This window comes from Bombus flavifrons, chromosome 17 (genome assembly GCF_040668555.2).
Source record: "Bombus flavifrons isolate JBK064 chromosome 17, iyBomFlav1_principal, whole genome shotgun sequence".
NCBI lineage: Eukaryota > Metazoa > Arthropoda > Insecta > Hymenoptera > Apidae > Bombus > Bombus flavifrons.
The window spans coordinates 635,560-662,590 of NC_138458.1; the positions used below are offsets into that span (position 1 = coordinate 635,560).

At 34.2% G+C, this 27,031-nt stretch overlaps 3 long non-coding RNA genes across 7 annotated transcripts in view; 2 read left to right on the forward strand and 1 right to left on the reverse strand.

The window, feature by feature from the left end:
• LOC138188614 (uncharacterized) overlaps positions 1-2,163 on the forward strand; it is a 72,312-nt gene extending 70,149 nt beyond the window's left edge. Inside the window, exons 2-4 of one of the 2 annotated variants that reach the window (XR_011175579.1) lie at positions 747-1,279; positions 1,813-1,871; positions 2,034-2,163. This is a non-coding gene — a long non-coding RNA (uncharacterized LOC138188614). The remainder of the gene's footprint in view (positions 1-746; positions 1,280-1,812; positions 1,872-2,033) is intronic. The other variant, XR_011175580.1, reaches the window with a different exon arrangement.
• Positions 2,164-6,649: 4,486 nt separating this feature from the next.
• Positions 6,650-19,265, forward strand: LOC138188671 (uncharacterized). 4 transcript variants are annotated; one of them, XR_011175611.1, is made up of 4 exons: positions 6,650-6,971; positions 7,203-7,349; positions 10,048-10,162; positions 19,124-19,265. It is a non-coding gene; the product is annotated as an uncharacterized LOC138188671 (long non-coding RNA). The 4 variants fall into 4 exon arrangements; XR_011175613.1 differs by having other exon boundaries at positions 19,151-19,265; XR_011175610.1 differs by lacking the exon at positions 19,124-19,265 and adding an exon at positions 15,346-15,506 and having other exon boundaries at positions 10,048-10,154.
• LOC138188672 (uncharacterized) lies at positions 7,965-9,555 on the reverse strand. The gene is made up of 2 exons (XR_011175614.1): positions 9,078-9,555; positions 7,965-8,790 (listed from the first exon to the last, which is right to left on the reverse strand). It is a non-coding gene; the product is annotated as an uncharacterized LOC138188672 (long non-coding RNA).
• Positions 19,266-27,031: the final 7,766 nt, after the last annotated feature.

Consider the following 27,031-nt stretch of genomic DNA (forward strand, 5'->3'; position numbering starts at 1 on the left):
TACATTAGAATTAGGGTTAGGGGTGTGAAACGAATCTTCATTTGGATTACACATTGTCGTTATGCAATAGAGAAGACATTGACTAGTGCAAATACGATTATTACAGAATTTGACAAGTAACCGTGGTAATTAGATACTCGAGAAGCCAATGACAATGATCCTAGGTTCAAAAACGAAACCGCGGTCAACGGGATAACAGGATGCTCTTTCTTCCAAAGCCCAAATCGTACTCGACTTGCTTGGCTACGGTGCAAGTAAAACTAAACTAACTCTTTGTTAAAACGTGGAATATCCACCGAGCGTAAAAACGCTAAGTAACTCGTGAATACGACCTCACGAGAGAATGACTTTCCGTCGCGATGATGCTGCAGAGGAAAACTACGATGGGGTGTATCTAAGGACACGATATCATCGGATTCGTCGAGGATAGCCTTCGTTCAGAAAGTGAGGCAAATTGACGTTGCTGTTAATTGGTCAATTTCCATGTTAGTGGTTAGAAAAGGATGCTAGCCATCCGTGAGGGAAGGTTGCTAGTGGGAGACGTCGTTCCTTGAAAAAATAGATCTCCCCTATCTTCCCCTAGTTGGGGCAAAGACTGTTTGTCTGTTTGAAGGACTTTGGGTAACTAGATCTTAGTGTTTATAACGGCCCTTGGGCTAGCTGATCACGTACTGTGGAGACGCGTCGGCATCTGGTAACCATCATACCCGAAGAATAGGGTCTGCGTATGGCGAGCCACGGGACAGAAACCGTTGGAATGTTTACTGTCGCGTGCCGCTACAAATATTTCTTTTAAGGAGAGCTATAGAATTACTCCATACCTTTGTTAGACAAAGCGTTCATCCCGTTACCGCGGCTACGTTCGGCGACTGGCTGTCGCCTCGAGCCCAAGCTCATTATCACAAATCTCGAACAAATACAATCGGATCGAAAGACGACAATTGTTTAATTACGCCTATGATAGAATCTAGATTGCGGTGTTAAGGGATTTTTCCGAAGTTCCAAAGGGAAGGCTCCGATGTCCTTTCATCTCCGACATATACTTTAGCCTGTCACGTGATTCTAACTAACAACCTCGATTAAATTTATGTGCAAGTGCAAGTGCATTTTACGCAGTTTATCAATAGTTAGCCACTATCTCCACTCAATTAACTCTACCAGTGCTATACAACTCTCAAGGTGCATGCAGTGATCACCTACTCTTGATAATAATATCAATCAATCCCATTATTTACTTCTACAAATTTAAAACCATCGCAGCAGAATACCCATCCACTAGGTAAACAAAACAAAATAATACACCCGCCAAGCACGAACGCTCTGTAGATTGTTATCATCTGTTCCATTCGTGCTTTATAGACTAAAAACTCATTCGTTAGATATTTAATTATTAAATTCAAATTATCAACTGAATTTCAGTCACTGTCTAATAAATACTGCTCGCAAACGATCTATCATTTCTTAAATCAAATATAAGAATTGTTTATTTTATAAATTATGTTGTGTGTCTAAACACAGTCCACTCAAACATTGTATCGATCGCGTGACATTGATTGTCAACAAGTCCTATAAACTAAGATCTTTCAAATTTCCTTTGTTTTTGATAGACACAACATCGCTAGCCGATGAGTCATTTCGGTATATTTGGCTTGTTCTTCGTTATTATACAATTACTGCCATTTTTTTACGACTGACCTCCTTTCTCGTAGTGACTCGACACTATGCTATATTTAACCGAAACTCATAAGTGTAGCGATAAAATACTTCCTATCAATACAATATATAATCTAAAATTTAAATATCCTGTTTTAGGGCGACATATCCAGTGAATTAACGGCGCCTGAACAGTTACATCTCCTTAAAATTAACGGGCAAATCTATAACGTAAGTAACAAAATTATTATCTAATTTCAATCTAGTACCCAAAAACTGTTCAACATTAATTCACTATGCTCAAAGTGCATCCCCTTACAAATAATATCGATGTTTACGATATTTATTTGCTATATTAATATTGATATTATTTGTTATAGGTCCAGACCACCGACCTCGGCCAGGACTATCCTGATTCGCCTTCATCATGGCCACAACATAATATTAACTACGATAAGAAACTAAAATTAATAATTTGACTCTAACTATCGCTGCTATAATACGACTGGCCTGTATACATATTAAATAATTTATAGTAAATAACTTCTTTATAAATACACCTTGTCATATTTATTTACATTATCCTTTGTCTTACGACCTACACCCACCTTGACCTACACATCATCGTTATTCCTTTATATTGTTCACAAACCATTATAGCGCAATATTTCCAAATCCTATTATGTTTAATTCCGAAATATTATAATGGAACTTTCGGGCAGCCGACTATATCAGCCCAACTGTCTCGGGCTTCAAAGTAATTTCCTGTGCTCCCAGGTTTTTTCCTGTAACGCGACTTGGCAAGTAGATAGTTGCCACTATATATTTTATATATTGTACGACACTATATAAAATAAATTAGAACCTACTCTAATGTAGCTACAGCTACAAACTCACATCGAAATACTCGAGGAGCGGCCAAATAAATAGAAATAAACTGAAAATACGGGTAAATGCAACCTCACTATATTCACATTAAGGAAAGGTACCACACCTCTTATCATTCTCAACCACCACATCATACAGCAAATCAAAACAGTTAGATAGTCAGGTCTTTGCCCGGACCATCTACATCCAGACAAATTTGTTTGGAAACAGCACATAAATAAAGAAATCGAGCAAATCAGACTCCAGAGGAAGGAAATGTACTGACTCACTGTAGACATTCTACCAGTGAACTATTACCAGAAAATAAACTATCGCTACATAAAACAATTATAAAGCCTATTTGAACTCATGATATTCGACTTTGCGGTATGGCAACTAAAAGTCATACTACTCGAATTGAAGTTTACTATGGATGTTCGTGAAAACCAGAAATTCATTCGAAGAATAGAAAAGCACTGATCTGGTATATGGTCAGTTATGACCATAGAAAGGTGCTAATGGGTCGATGTAGATTAGCGGTGAATTCGCATACAGTATAGATATACACATTTATATTATACAGAATGTTTTTTCAAATTATTCTTTTGGATAACCATTCCGATGAAAACAGTTCTTCTTGTACAAAAGCAACAAAGCTTTTTCGTAAGGTTCCTCGACATATCGGTCACGAAATTGTATTTTACAAATCAATGAAAATGCCTCGTTCAAAAGACAATTTTTTTTCAAACGATGAAATTAAATGCAAATTTATCTTCATGCTTCATGGTGAATTTCACATTGTTGGATTTGTAACCAAACAGGCCAAAGAAAATGCTGATGCTCTGATCGTAAACACAGTCAATCGATTTTCTAACGAAAATAAATCCGTTATCATTGTCGAATATGATATTGATTTGTTAATGTCATTATGACGATCTACCAGCTCGTCGAAAACAACAGAACCGAGGAAAAACTGGAGCAAGAAAGAGAAAAGGATAATCCGAACTTATTTAGTGATTAAGCTCAATTATGTGGTTCAATGTAACAGAATCCTTTATTTTGTTCTTTATTTTTTAAAATACTTCTAATTTCACAAATAAATTTGAAAGACGTACAGAATAATTATATTTAAAATAATATAAGTTGATAGTCTCATGATTATCGTATTGAAAAGTATCGATATTGAAAAGTGTTTATCCAGCGGATACCAAACGCATGTAAATGCCGCAATAATTACAAAAGACGAGGTTAGAAGGGAGGTAAGAGTGAGAACTTCGAGTGCACTCGTAGGTTACACTCGAAATGATTGGCATGAAATAATAATTGTCCTATTTCGAAAAATAATATCAATTATCAATTCGTTCAGTATTTGTATAATTAACTTGTTTTTATTTCAAGCAAGCTATTAAAAAGACTAATCCGAGCGCAATACATTGATGACATTTACATTTAATTGGTTTACAATAGACATTTCATACAACCTATGGAGTTGTGCACGGGACATTGAGTTAGCCCAATTCTCGTTTATATATACTGCAAACAGAAGATAAGAGATAGATTTGTGGTGGATTTAGGCAACCAATACTGACCCATACACTGCCTCAGACACACAACTATAGGCTGACTACACTATAGTACTATCGACTGTTATTTACGAATATCTCGGATACTAAGGCCGATCGCCGGTTATATGGGAAAAAATTATTCAGTATGTTAAATTTTACAATATATTCAAAACCCATTGAAATCGAAGGGGAAGTAGTTTTTCTACAAGTCCACTCACTATCATATGTTTATCTATGGTTTAATTCAGTACCTATGTATATTCCTATATACATATGTAAATATTAAATCTCTGAGATAGAAATACCTGTAGAGTTGTAAGCATTATAGATGTCCGACGTCCAATTAAAAAAAATTTCACGCATCTCAACAGAAAATTGTTAGGTAGATGATACATTTACACTGTACATGTGAATGTGTGTGTAAGCGTCAGAGGACGTTCAGGTCTTAGTTGAGACAAAAGACTGTTAGAAGCTTCTAGAATAGTCTGTTTGACAACAAGCGTGCGTGTAAGAAGGTTATCGAGGTCTTCAGAGTGTAATATATATGTATCGATGTTGTGTGCAAATAAAGCAATTAATTTATTATACCTTGACAAAAATCAATAGATAACAATGTACTGCTCCCAATCTACATAGTCCAAGTATCCTCTCATAGCAATATTAGTAACTTACCAAAAATTAGCCGTCTGAATTACTTTAGGGTAAAATGGGGAAAAATCAGAAAAAATTGCATAACGCAATGCCACAAATGCCAACTGTTATGTCATACCTCACAAAACTGTAACCTTAATTATCGATGCGTAAAATACATTGAGCCGCACTGACCAGGCAAGTGCAAAATAAAAAAAGAAGACGCGGAAACAAAGGCAAAATCAAACCTACGTATACGACGTATACGCCTCCTACCCAACATAAGCAAAGTATTCGAAATAGTCATAAACAGCCCCCTAGTCTCCTTCCGCACAAAAAACAACGTAATCCGACACAATCAAATTGGCTTCCGACACAAACATTTCACACTGCTCGCAATAAATAAACTAACGTCAGACATCTGGTGGGCTCTCAATGCAAAGCAACGAGTAGCCACCTACCTTAAAAAAGCATTCGATATAGTAAGAATTTTAGGCCTTATATACAAAATATGTATTTCTTTGGGCAATAAACGTTATAATTAAAATTAAAAAAGCACTCGTTTTCGTTTGATCACGAAAGTTAAGCAACGCTAGGCACGGATGGTACTTAGATGGTTGACCGCTTGGGAACTCCGTGTGGTATTGGTTTTTTTATTTCTCCAATTTTTTTTTTTTTTTTTTTTTGCTTCCCTTAATAATCTATTTTTAATAATCTATAATATAAGCATCGAAAAAAGGAAATGTTTTAGTACTACGCGACTATTACCATACATTGTATCATTCTCATTTTTAGATACATCTGTTTTTTTAATATTCTTTTTTTCTTGAATATTAAGAGCAAGTAACAAAATTACGAAGATATAATTATTGATTTTGCACGAAACAAAGCGCGAATAATAAACTTTATGAAATAATTGTACTTCACTAAGTTTAAAAATAATAAACATTTCAGATACGGGTATTTTTGTTAATATGTACTCAAGCATCGAATCAATATTTTGTTATTATTATTACTAAAAACTTTATAATTAGAATAGGAATAAATTTTCGTCAAAGAAAGTTATGCGCTACAGAGGTACATGCCTTTTCTGTTTCTAATTTGTAATGCTATACATGTATATAATAATATTATTTTGTCAGAGCGAGACTTGTTCCGCGCTCCGCAGTCTCTAGTGGCGGCTGTGATTTAAAAAATAAGATTTTGTTTGCAAAAACTGCTTGTTATGGGACTAGAAACATTCTCGAGGACGTAAGGTTCTAAACAAATGTTCTCCTTTCTTATTGAATGTCAGAGATAGGAATAACTGACGCGAAATATCAAGATCTAATATCGACAGTCAATAAGGAATAACGAATAAAATTTTATTAGCTATTAGATTTTCATAACTTATTCATTTTTCTTCCGTTAGGAAAGACATTTATTCTTCCGCTTTTATTCAAAATTATTATTTGCAATTGATTTTAGAGAAAAACTTTCCATTAGTCTATTTGTAACAAAAAGATTCTTCCCTTATGAATCTTATGAATCGATTTGCAACTGACAACTAAATTGTAATAAAAGAACATAATGAACGAAAAAACCAAATTCGTAATCTAAAATATTGTATAACTATTACGTATTTTGAATGTAGGTACACACACATGTAATATATTTTGCATATGCATACATTTATATATTTTATTTTACATACATTTACATATTTTATCATACTATATACACATAAAATTTCGCACTATAATAATCATTATTTATAATAATCGATATTAATATAATTATTAAATATTTGTTTAATTAATCCTAAAATTGAAGTACAATTATGAAAATATTAACAAAAGAATTACGTTTAGATTTCATAAACATATCGCAAAGTGACCGATTTAACCAGCAGAGGCCCCACACAAGTCCTACAACCCCTACTCCAAGTCCTGAAGTATAACCAATCAGCAAACAACGCTATCTCATCGTCGACATTATATCATGCTAGCGCATCATCATAGAGTTCAGTACTGTTTAATCTGTTGAGATAATTGTCATGTTGGTATGATTACTAGTTCCTACATGCGAAGTTGTTACGACTTCCGCCACGTGTTAATTATCTGAGAGTATCCGATGTGTTCATATGGCTGTACATGGTGGTGAAATACAGAATATAAAAACTGAATTTGTGTGAATCAATTAAATATCGAACTCCTAAACCTATTTAATAACAGGAGTAGTGCAGTAACCGAAATGGAAATTATTCTACATGCAATAGTAAGTCGTAATAACAAATACAGTTTTCTTCTTTTATGTTTTTTGTATTTTCACTGCATTTTTGATTTTCATATACATAACCGTCTTTCATTTAAAGAAGAATTTAATTTCTCAAAGATTTTTCATACAAATTTGAATAATAACTGCTATTTTTGATGTCTTATTTCAACCTTTGTCCTTGTTTGGGCTATTGTATCGCTTATTTCTTTTTAATGTTTGCATTGTTCACAGGCTGTACTAATTTTGTGTGAGTAATTTAGAAATATATGAGGTCTTGCAAATCAAATAATTTGATGTAGGAAATTCTTAATTTTCATAAAATAGTTCTGAACTGCTATGACTGCGTGGAAACGAAGAAGTTCGGAAATGAAATATAGAGTAAGTAAACCTCTTCGCAGTCGTATGTTGAGAGAATACGGTACATGTTTCATTTCTCCTTTCGTATGATCTTCTTGTAAACTAATCATGTTTCTTCTAATAATCTTTTATTTCACGCATCTGATTGGCCACAATTTTTTAAGAATAAATTTTTATAAATTTCTTTTTTGTTAAAGTTATTTTTTCTTCTTTAATTTGTCTTTTATTACAGACTGTCACATTTCAATAAGAAAAATTCTATTTATTTAATATTATTTATGTTTATTTCTACATAAAATTATTTGTGGCATATTTATACTTAGGTTAAAAGTCTTTAAATTTGTTGGTTACTGCAAAACAAACATAACAAAGTTTTTGAGTTGTTCTTAGGTTATTATAATTTGTGAATTTGTCTGAATTGCTATTCTTCTATGATAAAATGATCTTAGCTTAATTTTAGCTACTTTTGCTTTTTAATAAAATTTGTCAGTCCTTGTAACTATTTTTCTTTGTCAGAAAAAGAAATCACCATCCTATTGTTGTTTTTTAACGAATTTTGTTGTAAATTCTTAATATTATCCAATGTATTTTTCTTACACATTACATTTTATTATATATACGTATTATATTATACGCTTTCATTTGTTTTGTATTTTATGCTATTTTCTGCATTCACTGATCGTTCTTGTCTCCCGGCTACTCTAACTTCGATTATCCTTTTAGTTATTAATAGCAGTTTCATATGTAAGTAACTTTAATTATTTTTTTCTATATTTTTAGCATATTTATATACTTCACTATAGGTAGATTATTCTATTCTTTCTTTCTTTTATCCACAAAGTATTTCTGTTATTTCTTCTATTATTGTTCAGTTTAAATTTATTATTATTTCTGTACCATCGGCTTCATAACTCTATTTGAGTTTATTATGTGTGTATTACTTTTTGCAATGTTTTCCTGTCTAATTATGTGTTCTCCCATGTTTGCCAGTTTTAACATGTAGTTTATGCCTCATTTTATTATTTTGTGTTCCAAGACTATTCTTATTGTTTTTAATCACATACTCTGGCATTACATGGTACTTCAGTATGTATAATATTCTTTTTAGGAAATGTGTTTGTGTTTTACCTATTCTTGTTGAGTAGTGGAGAATCCATATTCCTATACCATATACCTATACTGTGTATGGTTGACTTTGTCCTTATGTCAGATTACCATTAAAGCATTAATTTCTGTCCACACCATGAATGTTTTCGCTATAATATAAGTTGGGTTATATATATTTTTCTTCTCGTACAAAATACCAAAAGTTGCCTTTGCCAAATCAATTTATATATTGATCACTACATGTGAAACAATTGATCGCTAAACTCAAAACTGTTATTTTTCATTCTCATATTCATCTTCATATTCATGAAATAACATCAGAAGATACAAACAATGACGAGAAAAGAGTGATGCTCTGAAACAAAGTTTAATCTATTTATATTCAATTTCATTTTGGGTTCTTCTACTTTATCTCTTATTTACAATCTTTTTATAATATTAGTTTTCCCTCTCTTTTCTTCTTTTAATTTTGTCTGACTCTCATAGTACCTCACTTCTTTTTGTTAGTTTGCTTCTTTCTTCTGCCCATTTTGCTTTGTTCATCTGCTCATTTTCTTTTCTTTTCTCCTATCTTTTTCTATATTCTGGTATCTTTCTATTATAATATAAAATCTCTCTTAATTAATGATAAATTTTTCTTACCTTTCTTAATTTGTCTTTCATATTCCTCATTTCCTTCAACATTATATGTACTTTCTGTAGGATTTAAGGTTTGATTTAAGATCATTCCTTCATTTCCTTTATTGTATAACTTATTTTCTTTACTCCTACTTGTTGTTTGTTTTTTGTCTTCTACCGCTATTTTACACTTTGTAATTTATTTTAGTGACCTTTTTCTTGTGTTTCTTTCTTATTATTATGGTTACCATTACCCTTTTGAGCTTCTTTTATTTTGCTATAGTTCCCTAACGTCTGTCTTACTTTTTCTTGATTTTTTACTAAATTCACTGTCAGAATTTGTATTTTCTTGTTTTCCTTTTAATACACTCTATATTGTTTCCTTCATGTCAATGGCATGAATTTTGCAATTTGGCCAATTGTGGAAATTTACAACTAAACATGAAAAGCAATTAAATAACTCCAGAAATCAATATATCTGAAATTTTCTTTCAAACCTTACTTTTCATACCATATTCAAGTGTAATTGTGAAATCAATTTTAATTTTTATATCCTTATTTTGCATTATACATCATATATATATATATAATTCTTTGTATTATAATAATATAAGGAAATGACATTTTGATAAATAAACTAAGGAAAATGATTATTATTTTTGATATTTATATATGAACATATATTATTTTGTCATGAAATTCAATGCACACCTCAATTTAAACAAAAAAAGAAAAGGATGTAGAATTTGTCACAAAAGCGGAAATTTTTCACATTTATACTCCAGGCATGAAACCCATGATATTTTCTTTTCACTTTTTAATTATATTTCCAATTATTTCGATTTTTTTTAAATGCCCTTTCACACATTTTTGCACATGCTATCTTTCCCTTGTTACTATTTCTGTTAGAATGTTAAATTATCTGTTAAAATATTAAATTGCCTGTTAAAATTTAAAAAATTGAAAAAAAATTCTGTTAAATTTCATTTTTTAGGAAATTTGAAGAGTTCTCGTTGCCAGAAATTTAAGGTGAATGGATTTTGTGATATTCAGGCAAACTGACTCCCGAGTAAGATAAAACTTCATAAATTCTTTCCTATGGTGCTTTGGTAAGTTCGTTTCTTTATTCGCTTTTAATTATGGAATGCATTATATTTAAACTCCATAATATACTCCATGTATGCGTTATCTTTTCTATGCGTTATTTAAAATTACAAATGAAAAGAATATGTTTCATTTTTGTTGTATTATATACACATTTGTATCAATGGGATCGTAATTCTTGGGATCATAAGATACCAATAATATTCTGTCTTGAGTGAACCCAAAAAGAAAACAGTTTACCTCACGACGTTTATGAGGTTGAAATTCTGAAGGTACGTCTCTTTTATCTTTTCTTGTGGTTCTTACACCTGAGACCTTTGGATTGTAACTCGTAAACAAGTTCGCTCAATGTGCGATTTATAAATATTTACAAAGAACTGTCCGGTCAATAAGGTTGTTTTCTTCCTGAAAGTACAAACTGGCACGGTTGAAGTAAGATTAAATTCTTAGCTCGCGTGCTAACGTCGAAATATCTGCACACGCGAGGTTTTTGAATAATTTCTATCGAATTCATTTTCTTTGAAGATTCTCCACCGGTACAACATTTTGGACCGACATTTATATTTGATAAAATATTACCAACGCTACCGTATAACATGGCTAAGCGCAATGCAAAGATAACTTTTATATTATCATTGTCTGAATTGTATGTATTGGGAGAAAGATTATTTACTTCCCTTATTACCTTCTTCCCTAACCAATGCCTCATTTTCTTTCATAAATACAAATTTAATAGGTCGGCAATAGGTTGACGAAGGTTCAGGTTTTGACCACAGCACTTAATTATATTCATCTAAAAAGCAAATGCAAACAAAAGCAATTACAAACAAAAGTTCTGTTTCAGATGAACCTTGTGTAAAGTGACTTGGAATCCAGCTTTAACTGGCTTAAAACATGCATGAATTATACTCTTTGCTATTCCAAGGACATTTACAAATTATTATGTCTGTCCTTCTCAAGTTAGAAATTCCACTTTTTGTGAAAACGCTATTGTAATTATTCGAAAACAGTTTATTTAACATTATTTGGTATCCTTTAGCCTTGTGCCTATTCGTTTCTATACATGACCAACATATTCTTTCTTTTAAACAACAATGTCTTCATATGGATTAATATCTTTATGCGTTTCGCTATCTCCATCTCCAATACATGTACTATACTTGGCATGATGTTTCTTTCCTGATCTCATAAATATTTCTGTGATGACATCAATTTCCACTTTATCAGCACTGATATGGTTTATAGTGCAATTATCTTTGTTGCCTTCATATTAATCATTGTACTGTTCTGTGCCCGTTTTATTTTCCCATGCAACGTTGTAAGATTGGAAAACCTAGATTTTACAATTATATCAAGCACTTTCTTACTGTGTTTCCCGAGGAGCGTAGCAAGCCCGAACGAAGAATTCAATTCTCTCATTTTCCTGGCGCTCTCTCTTCCGAAACGCTAACTTTTCTTCTGTCTTTTTCGGTAGCTCTCGAAATTGGACGATTATATACCCGTAAGACAGCGGAATGTAATATCGCTTTATTAACAGTTATTCGATGAGTACACTTGTACTAATCCCCATTTTCCTCATTTTCTCCTCCAGTTTCTCTCTGTTTAGTCTGTCGAACGCCGCTCTTAGGTCCGCAAAACAGGTATATAATTTCCCTCTTTCTTTACCTATGAGGTGGATAGGTCGTGATAGGTACTGAAGGAACATTCGAATATGTTTAACAACCAAGATATTTATTCACACTTATGAGGTGATCGTCCGTGAAGGTGCCCGCAAGAAAATACCCTTGATTTTCAACAATAACGTTTATTAGACTCTTAACAATTAACAACAAATAACGTTTAACCACGGTTAACGTTTAACAACAATTAATAACAAGCAACGATTAAAACTGAACTCTCAAGAGTAGACGACTCGTTTCTCTAATTGCGTTTACTTCTCTTAATCTTTCGTACTTCGCGGCTCGGGGCAGAATGAATCTTTTTGGTTCAAAACCGAACAGATTCTTTCCTTTGTTGCCCCTCGATATCCTCACTACGTGCGCGTTTATTAGAAGTCCGCGACGGTTGCCGCCTATGCATTCTACCGAATATTCGGCGAAAGAACCATAGGGATATCGATGGTACATTAGACCTGTCGGCCTTACGCTTTGAAGGTATAGCGCTTGGTCGAGTGCCGCCATATCTAGCTGCTTGTCTACGATGTGGTTTATCACATAAGCCGTATCGGTCACTTCTCTTCCTTTTCTGAATCCGAATTGGCTCTCTTCCAGTTTCTTTTCAATCTCTGTTTTTTGTTTCCTATATTTCCATGATATAGCACCCTTCGATAATTTGAATATGAAGCCCGTTCTGGATTTCCTATCGTCAATGTCACCTCCCCAGTCGGAGTCGACGTACCCTGTTAAATTATCACCAATATCCCTGAAACATAAACCAATATTAGATGTTCCTTTGAGATAACGCAAAACCCTTTTGGCAGATAACCAATGACTCCTCTTTCGGGTTGTCATTGAAACAACTTAGCGCGCTCACAGCATACATTATATCTGGTCTGGTAGCTATGGCAGTATACATAAGCGATCCGATCAATGACTGATAGGTGCTCGAGTCAAATTCAGGTGAGTCGTTATTTTTACTTAAGTTTATTTTTGCTTCTAACGGAGTAATTGCTATCTTAGCATCTTCAAGACCGAATTTCTTCACCATATCTTTAATATATTTTTCTTGACTTATTTTTACTTCTTTGGTTTGGACATTTTGATAGAATTGCAGACCCAAATAGAAATTCAACTTTCCAAGGTCTCTCATTTCGAACTTTTTTACTAAGTTCTCTTTTAAATAATCAAACAACTTATGGTTGTTAGTTGCTACTATCAAGTCATCCACATCTAATATACTATCAAGTCAGTCACAGTCAAACACAAGGATCTTCTTCCATTTGTTTAAGGTTGAGTTCTTTCAAGAAGCCATTTAATTGGCCAAACCATTGTTTACCGGATTGCTTCAATCCAAATATGATTTCTTCATGTGATATACATGATCTGTATTGTTCAGTACCTCGAAATACTTAGCTTGATGCATGTAAATGTCTTCCTTCAAATCGCCATAAGTGTATGCCATGGTTATATCCAATTGATATAAATCCAATTTCAATCTAGCGGCTAAGGCCATTATGACTCGAATAGAAGTTAATCGAGCCACGGGAGCGAAGGTTTCGTTGTATTCTATACCCGGTTTTTGAGCAAAACCTTTCGCTACTAATCTCGCCTTTCTGCGCTCAACCTCTCCGTTTTCCTTGTATTTGGTCTTTAAGACCCATTTTTATCCAATCGGAGATCTATTCACTGGGCATTTTACCAATTCCCAAACTTTATTCTTGATCAAGCCGACATATTACATTTTCATCGCTTCCTTCTATTCTTCGGCATGAGGTCCAAATAATAATTCATCTATTGACTCAGTCAAATTATCGCTAACTAATTGCACCGATTCTTGATCGATTGGGACTGTTTTGTAAATTTTCTTTGGTCTGCCTACATTTCCAGTTCGTATTATGCTTGACCTTCCTCGCCCCCTCTTAACCACAAATCTATCTTGACCACCATTTTCATTTTGATTTATGTTTTTATCGTCGTCATCGTGTTCTTCCTCATGAATGTCTTCTTCGATTTCCTCGTCAGGCTTTTGATCTGTTCATATTCGAATTGTTCATGCTCATTTTTAGTTTCTTTATCGTGGTATTCAATGTTTTTTAAGAAAGAAACATCTCTACTTATTACAACTTTTCCTTTACTTGGATCCCATAATCGAAATGCTTTTGCTTCATCGGAATATCCAACAAAAATGCATTTTATTGATCTTGCTTCAAATTTGCCTTTATCAGCCCGCTTATTTAGTGCATAAGCTTCAGTACCAAAAATTTTTAGATGGTTCACATTTGGTTTCTTTTTGTGCCAAATTTCATATGGTGTTTTTCCATAAACTGTTGGGCATCTATTTCTAATATATGATGCTGCATTAACAGCTTCCGCCTAAAAACGAATAGGTAACTTTGATCGGATCAACATGCATCGTGCCATTTCCACGAGTGCCCTGTTCATTCGCTCAGCTACTCCATTTTGCTGAGGTGTATAGGGATTTTTGTCATACCTTTTGTATTTGTTTGAATCCCCCACTTGTAGAGTTCCGTGGTGATCATTCGCAGCATTCGAATTACGACGAGAATTAGCTTCTTCTAATAATTTTGTCGTATGTGCACCTGGGCTAGGCAATTGGTCCCGCGATTCGATCGCACATCTAAGGTTTTCATATGGGTTCGGGACGCTGTATAATAATAGGATTGACAATAAATCATCAGCGATTTCAATATCCATTTCCTTTAATTTATCCACGTGGCTGAAAAAATTGTTTAAGTGATCAGACACATTTTCACTACCGGACATTTTCGTGAATAATAATTGCTTCAGGAGCGTATCCTTTCTCGCAGGTCCTTTGGATTCGTAAACCTCCTTTAATTTATTCCATATTTCATGTGAAGTTTTGCAATGCTTCACATGACATAGCTCACTCGAACTCATGGCAAAAATAATATCGGCTTGGGCTTTGCCATCCCTTTTATTCCATAAAGAGGCTTCATCCGCTGCTTGGGGTTTACTTATTGTACCATTCGCGTATTCCCATAAGTCATCTTTAATGAATATTGCCTTCATTTGCATTTTCCACGTGTCGTAATTTTCTCTATTGAGTTTTTCGATATTTGAACTCACGCCACTCGACATTTTGTTGTACTTTATATTATTTTGATAACTATATTATCACGTGAGCAATTATTACGTATTCGATAAAACGCCCTTATAGTATTCAACACTGAATCACCGATCACGCGCCTTTTTTTTTTTTTTGTTTTTTAGGTTATCTTTTGCGCTCCTTAATATTCTTACCATTTATGATATTTTCAATAAAAATAATAACTAATTATTGAACCTGGGGCCATAACCTGTTGTTATATCTATATTTAGAGGTAGTATCGCGTTAGTTATTACTTTATTATTCGGATGAAAAACACCACACTTCTCGGAGGCGAAAAACCTTTATTGCACACACTTGGAAGGGACACGAACGAATGAACGAAAAGGAAGTCTTAAACTATCCATCTGGTTTATCGACCGTGTCTAGTAATATCTTCTAGTTACTCCTTTTTGTAACTAGCCGTCAGTTATGTTAGTACGAACTAATTTTTTGCGAATATAATATACTCAATGTAACATGTACGCATACTCAAGAAATAGAATTCAATTAGAGACCAGCTAAGGATGGGGACAAAGATGAGGATTGTGCGAATTTTTATGGCGACGTTTTTGCCGTCATAATAACGACACTCTGGTGGCATTGTTGATGGAAACGATCCGCTACATTTTTGAATAATGTAAACAGAAGTCGAGCACGTGTGAATGCTGATCTGTGTGGTCAACTCATTGGACGATATAATTGACATAAACTCATTTGGCGCCAAAGAGAAATGTAAAATGCTCTGAAGATGCTTTGCTTTGCATAGTCATATGGTATGAATCATTGGATTCCGCAATTTCAAACTTGGATTTGTGGATTCCACACATTGAAAACTACAAGACTGTAGATAAAAAAGTCAATGATTTTTAGTTCCCTACAGTGAAGTTCAACCCCATTTTTTAATACAATTGCCAATTCTAATGCATAACTGACAGAACAAGATCGCTACTTTGGAGTATGTGGCTATAAGCAATATATTAAACTTTAATATTATATCCAAAATAAAATGTTTGACTCAGTAATGAAAAATATATAAAATAGCACGATATTGATCGAAGGGCTGCTCTGAAAAGATATAGGTTTGCTTTATCTCTAAGAGTCCAGGATTGCACGTTATTATTTTGTGATAGACACTCTTGAGTTTGCAATCTTTCAATCATCCGCCTATAATAAGTGTACAATAACGATTATTCTATTTCCTAAAATGATATCAATTACTCATTCACTTATTATTTTCATAATACATTACGCATGCTATTTTTATAATTAATTTGTTATTACTTCACGCAACCGTTTGCGCCCACCTTGCAGCGGTCGGTGAGAATTCTAACCCACACTTAAACCTAATAAATGATGATATTCTCTTTTTATTGAGCTAGTATATAAGTTATAGTAGATAAGTTATAGCAGGCATATGTTGCAGCATCGTATATGTAGTTATCGTTATCGTATATGTTGTGCCATTATTTTAAGACTTTGCTCGCCTTACTCTTGTCTATAAACGAAAGGTAACCTACAACTAATACTGACGCTCGCATTGCCAAATACGCATAACTGTAGTCAAATATACTTTGTAGCGATACCGGCATTTTTTACGAATATCTCAAGAACTAAGGCCGATGCCCGGCTATACAGTCAGGCCCGAAAATATTCGGACACTAGCACAACTCTGATTCCTCTGCCCTGTACTTGAAATAAATACGAAAAAAACAACAAAAACATTTTGCAGTATACTGAACTATAATATATTGTATAGGCCTCAAAGTAAAAAACTTTTGATTGAAAACAAAGCGTTTTTTAAATATAAGAAGTGTTGAAAAATGTGAATTTTGGTGTTATAAAAATATCTGAACACCTTATAAATTAATGTTAGAAAAACTAATATGGCAATACTATTTTTCATAAAAGTGCAATATTTTGTCCGATACCCCTTCTGTTCAATAATGTGTTAGTAGACGATTTTCCAGATGTTGAAGATTATTTTTTATTAATAATCGATACTGTAATTTATTTCTCTATTAAATGAACTTTCTTCAGTGTTTATTGTTATATTTTTGTATGATTGTATTTTTTACTAATTGTGCGACCTAGTTTCTACCATAGGGGCGGTCGTGCTTCTATGAAACACTCGTTATCTTAGTTTGATACTTTAAATCTATAATGCATTGGAGTATTCTCGTAAATTTTGAATTCACTTTCCTTCGATCTCGATAACATGTTTCAAAATCATCGAAATTGCAGGGAATGGAACGTTTTTTCAAGTTCGCTGTTCATTTTATTTCACGAATCGTAATTAATGGATTGCGCTTTATTTCGCGAACGATACGAATATCTTGCCGCAGCATCGTTTTGCGTTTTCTATCCGTTCTTGGCACACCTTCGGCAAAACATCTCTCTTTGACTGAATCACACGGCTTTCTTTTTTTTAAGCTAGAAAAATTTACCGAATGTCCAGCTGGACAAATTGTAAACTACAAATTATTTATTATTTATTATTGCTTAGTCCGCGCCTTTCGGCTTTGGACGAACTTTCGGTTTTACATCCCTTATACCTATTTCGCTTCTTATATATCTACCTCCCCTCTTGTCCATTCTATTATATTGCACTCCCTTAATTATTCTATCTCTAAAAACTAAAAAACTAGAAAAAACTAAAAACTAATGACTAAAAAACTATTGCAACTTTGCGCTTTTGCCTCCTTCCTGTGCTTCCTTCTTGTCGTTCCGCCCCGTCTTGTATTGCCCTTCTCCTCTTTATTATTGCTTTTAGTTCTGTTAGTCCTTCTCCAGTCTCATTTAGTGTTTTTCCTATGTCCTCTGGTCCTCCCGTTATTTCACATTCTTCTATTACATTTTTCAGGTCTTCTTCTTTCCTTTTACATAGTTTGCATCTTTTTTCTCCCTCTTCTTTCCAGTATTCCTTTGCTTTGGTCTCGTTTTCACATCTGAATCTTGCTAATATTCTTCTGTCCTTCCACTTCATCCTCCCTTCTAAGTACTTTGGTAACTCTTCTTTGGCAATTTTTCTGTAATGTATGTTATATTTGAATTTCCTTATCCTTTTCCCCCTCTCTGCTACTTCTCTCTTTCTCCTTTCTTCTATAACTTGGTCTGCTGTCATCCTTCTTGCTCTTCTCTTGCTTCCATCTGTGTCCCTCCATTTCTCACCTCTTCTAATCCCTTCTTTCTCTTTCTTGCTCTTTTCTCTTCTTCGTCATTTCCCCAGTTGCTCCCTCTTTCCTTTATGCACTCTTTTACTAGTTCCTTTTTTGATTCTAAGGCTTTCTCTTCGTACCTTGCTGCTCTTTTTAATGCTTTTTCTTTGATTTATGTTAGCTTGCATTCTTCTATCAATATATAATTTGGTGTTTTCATATCTAAACCTAAGATCCATTTCACATATCTTCTTTGTAGTCTATCCAGTCTTTCTTCCATATTCCAGCCCCATACCAAACCAAAAGTCCTCAAACTACAAATTAAATAATAAAAAAAAAGCATCTTTCTCGCTCCCATTTTCGAGAGCTTAAATTTTCCAAGCATTGCAGACAAGGAATATCCTTTTTTTCTTCGCTGACAGATCCTCAATCTCTATAGTTCGCTTAGTTCTCTACTTCATACCATAACCAATCAAATATTGCCGTTATTATTCCATGGTAGATTATAAATACCGATGAAAGTAGCGCAAGTGTTCTGATATATTTAAAAAACAGTTTCACAATAAATATTGCAATAGTTCTTTACAAAAAACCAAGAATTATGCAATCATTGACTTATCTTCCGACGATGGAACTCGTTCTTTCTACATTTTTGACTTTACGAGTATGAGAATTTTTTGCCAAAACAAATGAAATATATAGTATCGCTCAATTACTGATTACATTGATATAAACTATCTTACACTTTTATTTGCGATATTTTATACATAAAAATATTTCTCGCATCGTATCGTACAATTTTAAATTACTCTCAGTGTTATAAATAATTCTGTATGATACTTATGTAATTATTTCACTCTATCTGGTTGTAATTAATTGTAAATGATTCTCATATATAAAAGCACTGGTACGACAGATGATGTATAGAGGTTGTGTTGCTTTAAACAAGAGACGTCCTACTTTCTTACATTGGTTACTTGTATTTTCCATTTTTTCCAGTAATATTATTATTATTCGTTACAGTGCAATTTGACACTACATTTGATACAGACTACATCATGACGCATGTTAAAGACTCCAAGGGGAAATGTTAACATGCTCTACAAGGGGCAATTTTACATATATTTTATAAATTATATATATTATGCTAAACGTACTGGGAAAATCGCTGTCATAAGTTGTAGAATATTATATGATTAGTATTGTATGAAATTTATGGAGGGAAACCTAATAGAATCTTGTTATATCTCTTATTAATTGCTATTGACGTGTTTTGATAGCAGAGTAACAAAGTACAAGTCTACTCAATATTTTATTGTTTTATTCCTTAATGAATTTTGGAAATAAGTCTCCCTTCATTTGTTAGTAGAAATGGAAAGATAACAGTATAATTGCTTGGAAGTTCTACGAAATATAACACAAGCAAGAGCAGAGAGCAATCGCTTTGCCAAAAATTTATTTGCTAAAATAGTAGATCTTGTGATAAACCGTTCAACGTATTTTGTAGCGATATAAACATTCGCAACACTGCAACGTTAGATATTGTTGAAGTGGTCACCACTTATAAGAAAACTCTACGTCTGGTCTTTTTAGTTTTCTCAAGCACTGAAGCCATCGACAGCGCATAGACAGAAGACTGCGACGAAGTCAGACCAATACCAACAGTAGACAGGCGACGTTGGCTTCGGGGTGTTCAGTTATTGGGTAACACAGCTAGCGTGCGGATCTGAACCAGCTCAAATTGTATTCTTATTTATAATTACACTTCTATTTAAATATATTTTCTGCCTTATAACTTGTCCACGAGTTTTCTCTGTTTACACATCGAGAAACCTTAACAAATATCATTCACGTCTCAACGTAAAGAACAATGTATAGAATTCATAAAGATACGTGCACAGTATACAATGCAGAAAACATCAAAGAAAAATTGTACTTAGCGATGAAAAGGCAATCCGTCTAGATGGACGGAATTGTAGAATATACAAGAAGTTACTAGGCAACAATGTACTATATATTACTTTGTAATTGGTCGTATAGCAACATATGTTGGAAAATCTATAACAAATCTAAAGATATTGATATTGGTCGAGAACTTTATGCAGATTGGCCAATGACATAGCAACGTGTTTTGAACTTGCAATATCTATTTATACGATGAAGAATTTGGAATAGTTTGACGAGCTCGTACTCACAGTAATCAGGCAATAAAAATAAATGGTGCAGTACAAAACGATCATTAGTAAAAGAAAATGAAGAAAACGATAAACTTGCGTTTTGAAGTTTAAGAAAGAAACGGGAAGAAGAGGCGTGTGATATTATATGTGAAATCAGATGACCACGTGAACAGAACACGTGAAGGAAATGGATCCAATTATTGCTGTCAGATATACAATGCAGTACACATCAATTTTCTAATCATGAAAAGGGGATTTTCATTATTTCACAAACGTATACATTTGTATACTTGGAATCTAGAATTGTGCTTTATCTGTAAAATATATGTCTAGAATTTTAACATGTTTCTCTTGATACAAGGATTGTGCAATGCAATATAACAACAACAATATGAAATCAATATGAAGTCAAGTTTCAATTTGGATAAATGAACAAATGAAACATTTGCTCGTCTAATACTTACAAATAAAGCTATACGCAGTAAGATCGCAATCAATGGAAAGAGGTTGTAAGATGCAAAAGCTTCTGAAAGAAAGTTGATAGACATCTGAAAAACATTCGAATATTGGATATCTGAAACACGTCCGCACATTTATCGAGAAGTAGGTTGTTCATGACACATTTTCTATAGGCGTATTTGCATTTTGTTGCATAGAAAAATGCAATTCGCATAATTTGATCTTCAGTTGCTGAACACGAACACAAAATTTCACCGCTGTGGTTACAAACAACACACTCCGTAATTTCTTCATACAATAATCTTCGTACCGTTGGAAGCTAACTATAATAATATTATAGGTGACAATACAATCAATACGATACAGTGCAGCGGATGCAGTGGATGCTTTGTCAACAGCTATGTTTCTCACCAAAACACAGATGTCGAGCTCATTCAAATTTTATAGCAAATGTCAGTATTATTTCAGAAATAATATAAATAATAAAAATAAAAAGTAAATAGTTTTTAAAAGTTGATAATTAAATAATAGAAGTATCTAATGCTTCTTTCTTCTCGGGCTTCTGGCGACAATTTTATTCACAAATCTTTCGAGATTTGCAAATATGAAATTATAGCATTCAAGACTGTCAGTAGACAACATGCAAAGAAAATCTCGAAGACACACAATAAAAAAAAGAAAAGAAAGAAATTGTGACAGTCAACACAAATAAAAAGATCATTAAAGTGAAAACAAATTTAGCGTTTTCATTCAAGAATGAAATCCTTATATAAAAACTACAACTCTGCTTAGAAGTGCAATTTCAGCTTGGATTTAAGGATCCTGTAAAATATCCTTTCTAACATCCGAGTCTATTGGAACAATCGCCTCATAAAAACTTCCTTATAATATATGCAGCATATTATCCTGAATATCGAGAAGCTTTTTGTCAAGTGTTCTACCAATTTCTTAAACTCAACTCAGTTTGTGAAACTACTTAAGCAAATGTTGCATTGCATTACGCTAGTAAATTTAGATGCCCAAAATTTTATCCATATGAACGTTTGCTGAACTCGATGTATTTATTACCGTTATGAAACATTTGCACGCTTTAATAGAAATACTCTTGAGATGACGATGCTTAAAGGAAAATGTACCAGAATTTCTTCAATCTCTTTAATGATCGAGTGGCGAATACGTATTGAAGTCGTGTACGAGTTTCCGCAAAAGTGACGACACGTTCGGACAAGATTGCTCGATGGGAATCAGTGCAAAAAATGAAGCTCTAAGTAGATGGAAAAAGAAGAGGGAACAGATAGAACACAAATATCACAGTCATCTGTGTTGGGTGACGGTTAACTATACCGTCCTTGAAGAATATTCTAACAGATTCTGGTGTATTTGACCATATTATTTTTCGTTGCATACTATTTCATCGATCACTCATTTCCATTAGAACAGACACAAGAACAGATACTTATCGTGATCTTAACTTCAGAAAGGAGGAACTTCCTGTGATATAAATTCGGAGCAGGAACATATATGAACCTGTGTCATGACCTCTCCATTGTTAGATTAAACGTTGTTTAATCTAAACGAAATTTATATTTGAAAACGTGACAAGTAAGGGAAGGCTGAAACAAAACGCAATTTTCAGAAAAAAATATAATTTAATTAATTTAAGCAGTGAATAGAATTAGTAATGATATAGTGCTATAAGCAGTCATAGAAATATCAGTTTAATATATGGAAGATTAGAAAAGCACGTTAGTCGCATTGAACGGAGAGATCCTTTCAACGTGATAATGTTCGATACACTTAAATTTACTGCAACTATTATCTTTCTAAAAATATTCAAACCCTGATTTGTTTCGCACATTTATCAGATCTGAGTTTTACGGAAAGTGTTCGGATAGATTTAGTCAGGAGTGTTTTCACAAAAGGAAGTCAATCAGTTCGAGCAATAATATTAAATTCAATTATGATGTTCTGGGAAAATAATATAATTTAGCAGAAAGATATTCGAAAACTAAGTATATAATCGAAATATAATAAATATCTTACAAGGAAAATAAAACATGAAATATTATAAATAGCGAATAATATATTCGTTCTATAACACATATTGAATAATGTTTCATATAATTTTGTTACCTCCGGCTTACATTCTATTTACATTTTCCTCTATAATTTTCACAACGTATTTATGAATGAAATATATTCTCATAATCTATGTTCTACTAGCGATTTTCTATATGTTCAATGAGGTGTGCAATATGGAAGCTGTATAGAAGATATATATGTTTTATTTATCTACAGCTACAAACTACAATATCGAGCATGTTATCTCTTTCCTACGGATTGCAAATTGATAAATCGTAATTGATGAACTGATAAATTGATAAATTATAAAAGCATCACGACTAATCTCATCAGTCTAGCACTTGTTCAAGATTTGTCAGCCTTCGAACGAGCAAACTCAGACGAACTGTAGCGAACACGCGATAATGGAATGCCCGAGCGAGAAACACCCGAGCTTTATATTTAGTTTTATTGTGGATCCAATTTTTATCGGTCCTATTTATATAGATCTCGATTGTTCTGGATTACCTGGAACGTAGTGTAACGTCCATACAGGTTATTGTGTCTGTTATTGATAACGTCGTTCCCCAAAAGCTGGACATGTGTTCATGAGTACTATGTGCGAACGTGTTCTTGAGCATTTCGGCAAACTTCTATGATCGTTGATCGCGAATACTGGTAGTTCAGGTTCTCAGACCCCACGAATTTTAGACGAATCTACGAATCTACGAATCTAGACAATCCGACTAAAGTCGTGTCATAATGATATAATAAGAAATATGAAAAAATGATATTTTTTTAACTTGGTAATTCAGTATCAGTTGAATGATGTCAAAAGGTGATCATTCGGGCTTTTTATTTATTACAGAACGTCATTAAGGAATGGGAAAGAAGAGATGCATGTATGAAAATTATAACTAAACGGAAGTATTCTTCTTCGGAAGAATTAGTTTTTATTGCTTTAGAAATATAATATATATAATATTTTATATACATATATCCAATTTATTTGATTTAATTTATATCTTGGGAAATAATAATGTAAAAAGAATTCGGCTTCGTCAAAAATGTACTCCGTCTGCACCATTCAATTTTTCCCATCTATCGCACAATAAATTTCACAAATTAAAGTTGAAATATCTCTTAAACCCCTTTTATATAGAGATTTTTATCCACTAACTAACGCATAAAAATTATTATATTAATATATTATATGTTATATATTAATATATAATGTGTAATAATTAGTATATATCTTAATGTATACATATTTTTAGTTTTGTTATTGTTACGGAAGTTGCAGTTATTGAAGTGTGCTGTTCATTAAATGTGTTCAGGGAAAGTTCGGTCATCGAGATCACGCTCTTGAACAGTTTGCAAACAGTCATTGGATATATGGAAGGAATTACGGTTTATGACCTGCACGGCCAAATTTTTACGTCCTCTGTTTGGAACCAACTCTATTCTATTCGCGAACAAAGATTCACGATGGAAGTATCCGTTGGTTGTCCTCTGCAACTCTACATTGTGAACAGTCCTTGAAGCTGTTTGCGAAGTAACAGCAAGCAAAAGAGTTCTATTCGAAAACCAATTGGGGGGCAGTTTACGAACTTCAGTGTTCGGCCAGCGGACACTGATCTTTAGACGAGCGCTTTACTCCAATGGTATCTCGTAAGATCGAGAGTGGATAGCGATCGTGTGGCGTGTAGAAATTTACAGGTTACTATCTTTAAAGAGATTTATCGAAGAACAGAAATATCAAATAACAATATTTGTACAATGAATATAGTAATATTAATAGAATAGCTGAAATGACAATCATTTTAATCATAAGTAAGTCTTGAAGCCGCAGTGTTGCTAATTTGTTGCTAACTTATATATACAGTTACGTGTAAAAGTTTCTGACTACATCGTTTTACGATAGAAATCTTATAATATAATGGAGTTAACTTGTTCTTTATCGTAAAATATTATTGATATCTTGTAGCTATGCCTTTCGCAAGGATAATAGCAGCAACGTGGCCGGTTTTCTTTAGAGCATTATCTTGGCCAGGCCAGGTCAGAATTTCTTTATCTTTTGAAGGTAACTGTTGTTATATCTATATTTAGAGGTAGGATCGCGTTAGTTATTACTTTATTATTCGGATGAAAAAACACCACACTTCTCGGAGCCGAAAAACCTTTATTGCACACACTTGGAAGGGACACGAACGAATGAACGAAAAGGATGTCTTAAACTATCGATCTGGTCTATCGACCGTGTCTAGTAATATCTTCTAGTTACTCCCTTTCGTAACTAGCCGTCAGCATATAAATGGCGTGCGAGAACTCACGTTGTTATTTTCAACAGTAACTAGTGTCTAATAAGACATTTCCTGAGCGCCGACGTTGACATGCGAATGACATCTCATTGTCCGAGCTTCTCTGAGGCACCGCGATCTCTTCCCAAATTTATTGCCGGAATGACGAGACCTCTTGGAATGATCCACACCTCTTGAAGTCGCCCTAAGGTTGGACTCGCCACCGTCGCCTGGAACAGATTAACCTCATTTTCGAGGATACGCATCGTTTCACGCAGAAGCGCGTGTACTCTAACCGGTCGTACTTTATTGGGTGGCTACCTGAGCCTATGAACGTAGGTAACCTTCAGGCTTTTAGAGGGGGTAACAGCTGCACCTCCTCCATCTCCATAATCTCAGCGCCAATGTCCGTAGTTATTCGGACAATTATAGCGCTCTTGACATTGGATACCCGTCCTTGGGTATCCCTCTGCATTCTTTTACCGAGGACTAGAAGTCGGCCTCCACTTCAGTCTCTGCGGAGGTAGCAGAGTTGTCCCCAGAAGGGATAATATGACGACGCAGCGGGACCCGCTTTTCCATCCGGAACTACACTGGTACTGGATTCCCTACTCTACACCTTAAACTTGCTTTTTTAATTATCAAATGTCCATATTGTAGTATCGTAAATTATTATGCTTAGTTTATTAATGATAAATGAATTAAACATATGTTAATTAAACAGAAAACAGTGGTTATTAAACATGACCCAATTGCAACAAACGTATGTGGAGGATTGGTCTATTTCTGGTGGAGTAAAATAACGAAAGCGAATTATTGCCGTCGCAATCCGTTATAATATATTTCCAAATAAATAATTAATTATTGACAATTTGGAAGTCCGCAGGTACAAATTCTAAATCACGAAATAAATACCCGGTAAACACTCAGAGAAACTTCGTAGATCACCGCGATGCTTGTTTATGCGTCCGTATGCTTTAACTCTGTTCGATGAACTCTTCTTGTCGTGATTGCGTCTGTTTATTTATACTCTTCTGGGGACAGCCGGAAAATTTGAACTCGACTGCGTTTGACGGTTGTATGTAGCGGCGACATTGTTTTGCTCGGAGTTCATTACTCCTTACAATACTTGTGACCTAACGGTCTTGCTACTCCGAAGCAAAACAACAACAGGATTTGAATTTTCCTGCTCGCAATTCTCGTCAACGCAAATTCAACTCTCTTTTAACAACGCTAACAACACTATCTCGACAACGTAATCCGCACTCTCTGACTTCTCAATTCATACTCCTGTTAATTCGTTTATCGTCCCCTAACCACCCCTTGTCTTTTGTCTTAGCTCCAGTACGCACATGCTGAGCAACCGCTTGTTTATAATTCGCACCTCAGCAACCGCTTGTTTATAATTCACACCTAGGCAACCGCTTGTTTACGATCCGTACAACACCCCTTAGGCCCCTCGTTCATGATACTACATTCGGCCATATCTGACAATCACATCTGCCCGCGAATGTGCTCATCATCACTAATTTCACCCTCATCACTGACTTCAATAACGTCCCACCATTTCATGTGATCAGCCGCCGTGATTGTTGTTCGTGGCCCTTGGTGTTCGCCCTCTCGTTGTACCACATGGCGGTCATTCCGCAAGACTTTCACCACGCGATGCGGCCCAAGGAACTTCGACTGCAACTTCAGACCAGGACCTGCGTCCTCTCGATCGCCACTAAATCTCCTGTCTTGTACGTTGTTGCCTCTTTACGTCTCTTGTTAAACGTCCGTCTGTTTTTAGCTTGAATTTCCTCGATCCGTTTTTTTTACCTCTACGCGTAGCTGATCTCGCTCCTCCTAGAACATCGCGGCCCACTCGTCTTCGATCAGCTGCGCGCATTCTCATCCGCGTTCCAAACAAGAGTTGGAACGGGGTAACATTC